The sequence below is a fragment of the Octodon degus genome, unplaced genomic scaffold (genome assembly GCF_000260255.1).
Source record: "Octodon degus isolate 3935 unplaced genomic scaffold, OctDeg1.0 scaffold00052, whole genome shotgun sequence".
Classification (NCBI taxonomy): domain Eukaryota; kingdom Metazoa; phylum Chordata; class Mammalia; order Rodentia; family Octodontidae; genus Octodon; species Octodon degus.
The window spans coordinates 3,561,431-3,571,367 of NW_004524628.1; positions in this window are offsets into that span (position 1 = coordinate 3,561,431).

The window sequence follows — 9,937 nt, forward strand, 5'->3', positions numbered from 1 at the left end:
GAAGTCCCTGGAGTCACCCATGCGTATCTGCAGATGCATGAGTTTCAGGGTGGAGCTGGTGGGACAAGTTCAGTGCAAGGACTCAGGGCTCTCTGTTCTGAGAGAGAGAGAGAGAGAGAGAGAGAGAGAGAGAGAGAGAGAGAGAGAGAGAGAGAGAGAGGCTATGAACCTGGTGCCTGGCCCTGAAGAGAGAGAGAGAAAGGAAAAGATGGGGAAGCACAGGGCTCTGTTTGCATGCAGTGTATGGATGCATGGGTTTCTTCAGCATGTCGCAGTGTGCTCTTGAAGTATTTCTACCAGCTCGGGACAAGGACGAGTGAAGTGTAAATGGATCTGGCAGCCAGAATGTAGCACGCTGTTCTCTGGGTGAAGGGGGCAGCCTGCCTGGTGCTCGGAGAATAAAGGCAGCCACGGACAAATACTCCTGGGACACCCAGGGGGCCTTGAAAGCCAGTCAGAGCCCCGCCTCCACCACGTGTCTCGGGACAAAGCGGCAGAGCCCGCAGCTGTAAGACTCCATTTCTGATCAAGTTTGGGCCAATGAGACAGAAGCTCATCTCAGGACAATGTCTGGGAAGATGGTTTAAAAGCTCTCTTCTATTTTGGAATATGGGTGTGATGGCACAGTTTCCAATGGCCATTTTTCTCCAAGAAGCAATTAAAAGTTAGAAATTGCTTTAGGATGATAGAGAAAAGGATCCCAGGTCAGAGCCTTCAGGGTTCTGTCAAGCTAGCCCTGGATGATTACCTCTGTGCTGTTTTATGTGAGCGAGAATGTTTCTGTTTTGTTTTACCTACTGTTATTTTGAGTTTTCCTACATATTCAGTAGAACCTAATGCTAAGAGACACCTGACATTTAAAAAAGAAGCCCTCTGGGAAAAATCAAATTTCATACAGCGAGAAGTCTTACAATACAGAAAACTCTCACAGGCTGACTTTTAAAGATATCCCCCAAGACTCCCATTCCTTGGTTATGCATTGGGCATTATTCAGAATACTGCTGTACTGGTGCCTTGTGAATATAATTAAAGTTACAGATCATCTGGCTTTAAGACGGTACTAGGAGCTGGATGTATAGCTCAGCTCAGCAGCACAGTGCCTGCCTGGCCAGTGTGAGGTCCTCAGTTAGGTTCCTGGTACCCCCCCAAAAAAAAAAAAAAAAAAAGTGGTACTACAGTTCATATATGGCTTACATGTGTCTGCCCACAGCTTTGTGTTTTAGAGCTTTGGACGCCTGAGGCACAGTACTGAGAGGTGCGACCTCTAAGGGTGGGGCCTAAGGGTGGGGTCTAGGACCATGGGGGTGTGTCCTCAGAAGGGCTTCTGGGATGCCTCTGGGGTAATCTGTCTCTCTGTCTCTGTCATCTCTGTCTCTCTCTCTCTCTGTGTCTCTCTCCCTCTCTCACACACACATGCAATGCACACACCTTCCATACGACACTCAAGAGGGCCTTCCCTGTGCCACTGGAACTGTAATCTAAAGAAACCCCTTCATAAAGTTAGCTGCCTTAGGTGACTTATGATAGTATGGAAAGATGGACCAGTACAGACAGGGAGTCTGCCCTTCGTGGCCCAGATTGTCCACTGTATAGCCTAAAGTGGAGAACAGGAAGCAGATGAGTCAGTTAGAGAAATGAGCTGGGATAGGTGAGGAAAATGTCACAGAGGGACAGCAGAGGGATTTTCATGGGTACAAGGAACTGGAGGCCCATTGCTGGTTTTGAGGTCTGGGGGTCTCCTTGCAAAGACCAGAGAGCTTTAGGAACCAGGGCAGACCACGGTGACAGCCAACAGGAAACAGGGCCCTCAGACTTGGGACCACCAGGAATTGGACACACACCTCCTGAAGGGACTGGGAATTGATTCTACCCCAGAGCCTTCAGTGAGAGCTCAGGAATCAGCCCACCTTGTCTGCAGCCTGCGAGACCAGAGCAGAGAACTAGCTTGACCGCAGTCAAGAATCAGAATCAGAATCTCCTGAGTCATGTGTTCTTTGAGGCCATGGAGTTTGTAGTTGTTTCAGAAATGAGAAAACAAATACTAAATCTAATTAACTCTACTTAAAATATTTTTTAAAAATTTATTTATTTGATATAGGGTCTCACTACACAGATCAGATTCATAGCGATCTTCCTGTCTCAGCCTCCCCAGTGCTGGGATTACAAGTGTGTGCCACCATGCCATTTTGGGGCCAGCATGGCACACCCAGAGTTCCAGGGCTGGCATGGTATGTAGTACCAGGGATCGAACTCAGGTCCTTGTGCTTGCCAGGCAGGTGCTTAGACCACCGTGCTATCTCCCTAGCCCCTCTACTTAAAATATTAAATGTTTAAACTAGAAATGGTGGTGCACATCTGTAATCCCAGCCCTTTGGGAGGTTGAGGCAGAAAGATTACAAGTTCAAGCCCAACCTTGGCAACTTAGCAAGATCTTGTCTTAAAATTTTAAAAAATTAATTGAATGTTTGGGAAAAGAACACATACATATAGTTAAAAATAAAATAGTTAAAAAAAGAAAAAAAAAAAAGACTACCTGGAAGTTCCGCTAAGCCCTACCCTACCCTTGATCCTGAAATTATACTTCCTTCTTTCAAGACCTTTTCTGATATTACCTCCATATTTCAAAATAATAAGCTTATGTTGCTATCACTAGAGTTATGACTATGGAAGTTGCTTGTTCTCTATGAGGTTAAAATGTGCCTCATTACACCACATCCCTTCACCTTTTCTCATCATACCAGAATAGCTCTGTGATGAGTGAATTCCATCCCAAGGATCAGCCACTGCCACCCCGGTGCTATGATCAAAGTTCCCTTCTTACTCTGTGGTCTACTGGCTCCCTCGCTTGGTAATTTGCATCAATTACTACGAATAAACTTTATTTCCAGATAACACAACAAGTACCTCCTCAGAGTTCGTCTTTGTGCTGCGTGCAACACACATGCACGTGCACATGAGCACCCCAGTGCAGCGTGCCAGATGCTGGGTTTTCTGAACAGCTGTCACGTGAAGACACCTCTTTGCCTCTCTTTGAGAATAAACCCATTGTTTCCTGCATCTTTCTTCTTCTTGCCTTGCACCATCATTTGGGGAAGTTATTCCCCAGTAAACCTCACAGAAAGGATGGAGGATATAGTAATGTTGTAGGTCTGTTAGGTCTGAAACGATCATCTTGACACTGCTTACATGATAGTTGGCCTGATTACAGAAACCTGCTGGAAGATCACAGGTCCCTGCCCTTGGCACCATTTTACCCTCTTCCATGCCTGGAGATCGCAAATGCAGTGTCCTTGGCACTTTGGGGCACCCGGTCCATGCTATTCCTCATTTGGCAGCTGTGCTCCCCCACTGTCTGCATCAGGAAGTCACTGCTCCTGGTCTTGTGCCTCAGGAAGGTACAACAAGATGTCTCTACCCTTGGAGTGTCCTCTTCTGCCACACCCCACGTTTGGGTGTCACGGCCCCGACACGCTCTGCTCCTGCCCCAGAAGGTGTTGCTCCACCACCCTGCTCACCCCCGCTAGGGACCCACAGCCTCCAGCTGCACGCCAGCTGCTTGCCTGACCTTTACAGGTGAGCCCTGCCCGCCCCCTCCCCACGTGGAAGTCGGCCCTCCCCGTCCTCTGCAGCGAGCCCTTCCTGGGCCCCGCTAAGGTCTGAGAAGGTTATATTTGTAAGCCCATAGAAAAGTTATTGGTGTTCTAGTGAGTTCATTCCCATCTACCACTTCCAGTGCAAACCATGACAAGAATAAAGACGCTAAAGCATATTTGTAGTTGTGGGGCTCCAGGGAGTCCTAAGTCCAGCTGTGATGATGGCTAGCTGAAACAAAGGCCTTGGCCCAGAGCCAAACTCGGGTTTTACTAATTTGTGACGAAGGGAGTGGCTTGAGGATAGTGCAGAGAGAGAGAGAGAGAGAGAGAGAGAGAGAGAGAGAGAGAGAGACTTGCATAACACGACTGACATATGTAATGGTTGGGGTCAGTGCTTCAGCTCTGATGTGGAATCTTTTATTCCCAAGTCATATCGCCTTATCTGGAGTCTTGATCCCAGTCAACAGCGTGGAACACGGCTCTCCATCCCACCCACCAGGCTCACATGTTTATTTGGGAGCTGGGGGTGGGGAAACACTGCCCTGTCTCCTTGCTTCAAAGACTGCACATCAGCACCTCGGCTGGACTGATTTGCGCTGCTGAGAGCCCTCGAAAGGATAAAGAACCTAGGCAGCCCTGCACACATCAGTACACAGAAAGAGGGTGGCTGGGTTTAAAATGCAGGTAACTGCTCTTCTTTCCAGGAGTCGGCCAGGTGGTCCTCCGCAGCCCCCATCTGCCTTGATCCCTTCATGGTCTTAGGTATTTAAAGATACTTCTCGCTCAAGGTTTAGAACAGCACTGCACCCCGGCCCCTTGCTTTTGGAGGAAGAGTCCCCTTGGTCCTGGGTGAGGAAGGCACTGCCCCACATGCCACTGTGCTTGGAAGAAGCGCCCCAGTAGTTGTGTGTGGATGGCCCCATCTCTTTCCCTGCTCCTCGTGCAGAGTGGCTGTCGCGCTGTCCCATGCACTTTGCAGGCCCAGCTGTGGAGTCCTCTGCTCCCACCCTGCCCCACTCATCACCCTGCTCCACGTCCCCTGCACTCCCCTCCTTCACTCATTTGGCTGTCACTGATCAATCTGTGCCTTTGGAGTCCATGCCCAGAGGTCCTGTGCTGCTAAGGCAGTCACTCTGTCCTCTGCTTGTCCAACCTCTGCTCTGCCCTGCTCTGTCCCCAGAAGAAATCTTTACTGACCCTGCATCTGGGAGACACTATCCCTCTGTGCCCTGTACTTGGGTGTCACCACTCCCTGGACTTCTGCCTTTGAGGCTCTTCCTCTGCATTTGGCTGAGCAGTGGGTGTGAGGCGGAGCCCTTGCTGCGGTAGAACTGCTTCTGTCACAGACCCAGTCTATTTCTAGCTGGCAGTCACCCACTCCCTCCCTACTAGCACCTCAGGGCACGCCATAGGCTGTCCAAACCTTGGCATCTACAGACATGCTGGGGACAGTGTGACTCTCTCCCAGGCATGCCCTGACTCAGTCCTTCCAGCCCACCCAAACCCCCTGTGGAGTTCACAATCCACAAACACCTGTACACCTGGAGACTCGAATCTCAGGCTCTGGGATACAGTGAGGCATCTGCAGGTAATTCCGATGGAATCCAGGATGAGCCCCCAGGTCCTCCCTCAGTTGAGTATTCATTCCCCTTGTCCTCTGCTCTTGCAGTTCTATCTTACTGGCTGACCTATAATGTTCTCCTCAGGTCCCATACAGCCCCCAACCCCTTAAAAAGCACTCCTTGAATGAAAATGGGGGGATTTTACATGTGACCAGGAAAAGAAGGTATCGGGGGAAATGCATAGCTGTGCCGCCTTCCTCCACAGCTGGCATCGCTTTGGGGAAGGCTGTGTTTTCTAGGAGCCCCTCCCACAGCGCTGCAGCACATTCAGACCAACAGTGCTCCTTGTGGGGAGGCTTGTCCATGTGTTGTGTGTTGTGATGCTTGTGTTTCCGTGAGCGGTGGTTCTGCATCAGACAAGCCCATGGCACGACACATGTCATAGTGAGACCTTAGCCTTTCCTGAAGAACTGGGGGTGAGGGACCGTTCTCTTTGCAGGTCACCAGGAAGAAAGTCGTTGTGTGTGAAAAGGACCCCATAAAGCAACCTTGTGGTTCCTCTGTGAAAACGGAATCTTGGTATCTGGGAAGCCACCAAACGTGCAATTCAGGTGGGCTTGCAGGTGCAGGTGCGGGAGAGCCAGAGCCTGTTGCATGCCAGGGGTCCTTTGCCTCCCCCAGCCTAGAGCGAGGAGCTGACACTTTCAGCCTGGTCCTTGGCCTGGGGGTCAAACAGCTTCATGTAGAGAGGGTGCTGTGGGAGGGCCTTTGAGAGTGGCACCTGTCCTTGTCCTGCAGTCCTTCCTCAGTCCTGAGCCAGGAAGAGAACAAGGTTGAGAATGGTTGGGAGGAGCCCGACTGGGCTCAGAGCTCTCAGCTGGCTCCAGTGTAGAAGTCCAGAAGCCAGGGCCTGAGCTTTCCCTGACCTTCCTGTCCCCCTGCTGGCCCAGGGGAAGGCGTCTGTCCTTGGCAGGTGGCTTCCCATGGCATGGCATCCTTGGTCCTGCCTGGAGGCCAGCTCTGCCTGCCCCGGTGTCCCTAGAGGGACCCAAAACTGCAGAGCAGGGCTGAACCACACTATCTGACCTTCGACCTGGGGACCACCTAGCATTACTGAGCAACTTAGCTGTCTCCTAGCAACCCATGACAGTTCTTTGTGCTGAACCTAGCAGTCTGGAATCGGCCAGGCCACTTCTCAGGCTCCACTGTGCTGTGGCTGTAAACCTGCCACTCCAGTCCGTGGAGATCCCTCTGAATCCCGCCTCTGTCATCAGAACCATGCACCTCTCCCCTGGTTTAGTGCAGCTGACACTTTTGATAAGATGATTTCTAAGTGTTGAGTGGAGACGGGCCTTGATCCAGAGCAGGTGATGTCATCAGAAATTTCCCGGTGCACTTTGGGTCTTTTCAACCCAGCTGGCCTTGCCAGCCAGGCTCCTGGCTGTGCCGGGGGTGGGGGATCCTCATCCCACTGCTGAAGAGCCTGTACTCCCCAGTCCTATGTCCTGCCAGCAAGGATAAGACTGCTTCTTCCCAGCCACAATGTAAGATTGTCCCTTCAGACTGTTGCTGCGGGGTACCTGAACAACCAGACAGGCTCACTCCGGAGACCAAGGGTCAGACAGAATTGTGAGTCTGAGATGCTGCTGTCGTGAGCCCCTTGGAGGAGAAGAACACAAGCAAGTCACCTCCAAAGAGGGCAGGAACATGGCAATCTTCCCCTGCACTTATGGGCTGGGAAGACTGGATTAAAGAAGATGCTGCTGCTACGGCTGGATAGGTCGGGGTGCTGGATAGGCCCCCAGCTTGGGTGCTGGAAGCTTGGTCCTCTGGAGACAGCACTGAATACTGAAAACTCTGAGAGGTGGCCCAGTGGAAGGTAGCTGTGTCCTTCCTTAGTCCTGAGCCACTGTCTCATGGGCTGAGTTAGTGCTTTTGAGAACAAGTAGTTGCAGAACAGCAAGGCTGGCCTCTCCTGCTCTTGGCCTCTGGTCTCACCATGGGACCTCTGTGTCCTTGTTCCCACCATTGTGATCCCACCACAGGGCCACACAGGAGCCCAACAGAAGCAGGAGCCAGGCCTCTAGAATTGTGAAATAAACCTCTTTCTGTACAAGCTACCCAGCCTCAGCTAATGGGTGACAGCACAGGAAATGAACTGAGCTGATGCTGGGTGGTGGTATTCTTTTTATTTTTTTGGCAGAGCCAGGGATTGAACTCAGGCCCTTGCACTTGCCAGGCAAGTGCTTACTCTACTGAGCTATCTCCCTGGCCCTGAGCTGATGTTGAGTAGGAATCGTGAGGCTCATCTCCATTAGTCCATTGTCTTTCTAAGTCAGACCTTAGGGAGCTCCCCAGATGCTACTGGACGGCATGGGGCCACTCCACTTTAAGGTCCTGCAAACTACATTTCCATGTCTGTCTCCTCGTGGAGGGACCAACACTGCTATGCCTTTTCCTGACCTGGGGGACAGAGAGCAGCAGAGGAAGTCTGGGTAACGCAGAGGAGGATACACTTGCAGGCCTGTAGCCCTGAGGAGATCTGGCCCACACCAGGAGGCACCATCCTCCCATTTGACTCTGGGAACAAGAAGTCTTAAGGACATGGTGATCTTCTGCTCCCCCAGCGACACACCTGGCCACACCGAGGGTACAGGGCCTCCCCGCAGGCCTGGGCTGCAGTCTTCTTGCCGAGTCTGTTTGCTGACAGGCTCCTGCTGCTAGAAGCTCATTCTGCCATGCAAACCCAAAGTGCCACCATCTTTGCCCACCGCAGAGCCCCCCTCCTGCTCTACCACCCTCATCTCTTTCACACCAGGGTCACTCACAGTATGCATCAGATTTAGATCAGGGGCTCCCCACCTACCCCTCAGCCCCTTGTGATTTTTTTCTTTTCAGACTGTGTCTTTTTAAGTCACCAAGGTGCCCAGGCTGGACTTGAATCTACCTTCCACCTGCCAGAGGGCTGGGTGACAGGTGTGTGCCTCCACGCCTGGCTCCTGCACATTTTTCATTCACACTCACCTCCAGACCCTGGCCAGGAGAAAATGTCCTACCTTCAAAGGTACACACAGCCCTTGACCTACCCTGGTTTGACTTAACAGATTTGTAGTTTACGTTGGTGTAGAATTGTGCCTATAAAGCCATCTTGTTTTTCACTTTCAGTACAAAATCAATAAATGACATGAGATATTCACCACTTCATTATCAAACAGGCTTTGTACTAGATGCTTTTGCCCAATGGGAGGCTGACGTAAGCGTTCAATTACAGCAGCCGTTCCACGGCTGTGCCCTGAACCCCATCTGCTCTCTGTGGGGGGCTGGGGACATTAGGAACCTAGGACTGACAGATGATTCCATCAAGAACCTGACTGGGAAAGTGACCTGAGGCATCCAGCTTGGGCCTGGCCACTGACTCAGAAAGGGCCCTCCTCTATGCCTCAATTTCTCCACCTGACAAACAGGCAAGTTCAGTATCCTCACCGCCCTCAGTGCCTACAGGCTGAGGAAGAGGCTTGGTGTGTTTTTGTTTTTCCTTGGGGAAATCTTCCCTTCAAAGTGCAGGGTTTTATAATAGATACTTGTGAAAACAATAGCAGTCATCAGCGACTGGTTTAATTATGATGATTGAGGAGGAGAGAGAATGGGCAGTGAAGGAAGGACCTTGTTTCCCAGGTCCTCGAAGACTTCAGTCACCCCTGGGAGCTGGGCCCTCAGTCCAGTACCACAAGGGCACCCAAGTCAGGAGATACAAAAGGCTCAGTGGCAGTTACTAATGGGCCAGTAGGTGGATTTTATCAAGCCGGGCAAGGGCTATTTCCATCCTGCGGTGACGGGGCTAAAGTTAGACCGTGATCACTAAGGAGTCATTCTAACAGCTGGAATCAGGGCAGGAGGGGGACCACGTGGGCACAGCCTGCAGTCAGGGCAGAGTGAGCAGGCTCTGGGCCTCCAGAGGACCCTCCTGACCCACCACCTGCCTCCTGGACAGGGTGCCGGGGCTCCCATAGCCGTCCTCACCGCAACCTGGATCTTCATCTCTGAGTCACCCTCTAAAGAGGTTCCATTTCCCATCTGCACCCCGTTATTAGCTGGATGGTGCCTCCCAGGACCATTCATTCTTCCCCTGGCACTGAGACAGCAGAACAGGAAGGGTGAGGACTGCAGGACTGGCCCAGCACTGACTCAAACTTAGGTGCCCTCACCCCAGCAGAGACACCCCTCAATCCCCATGCTTCTCACCTATACCCCCTTAGCTGGCACTCAACCTCCAAGCTGCGGTGGGCTCAGGAGTCCCAAGAGTCATCCAGCCAGTCTGTCCAGGTAGTCTCCCAATGGCAGCAGAGAAGGGGGATTGCCATGGGAAGTCATGAACTTCTTTTCTCTCACTGAACACAAAGAACACAAATCTAATGCACAAACAAGCAAAGGAGAGTTAAAAAATCACCCATGATGCTGCTTGGATTTAGGCTATCGGTGCTAGTATTATTCTGTAATCTTATTCATGCACTGTGGTACCCTTCAGGGACAAAGAGACATTTCTACATCATTTTCTTCAATGGCATCCTTCCCCCATTCTGCAGTATCTCCCCACGGCCTGTGCAGCTACAGGCAACTTCCCGAGTACTAGGCATACAGCCCTTTACAAAACAGGCCTGTGGAGACACATCCTCGGCGTGTGCCCGGGTTCTCTCAGCTGGAAGGGGCAGGGCTGGGGCAGGGGCACACCTCTCCTGGACTTCTTGCTCCCGAGACCACACCTGTGAGGGTTGCTCTACACTG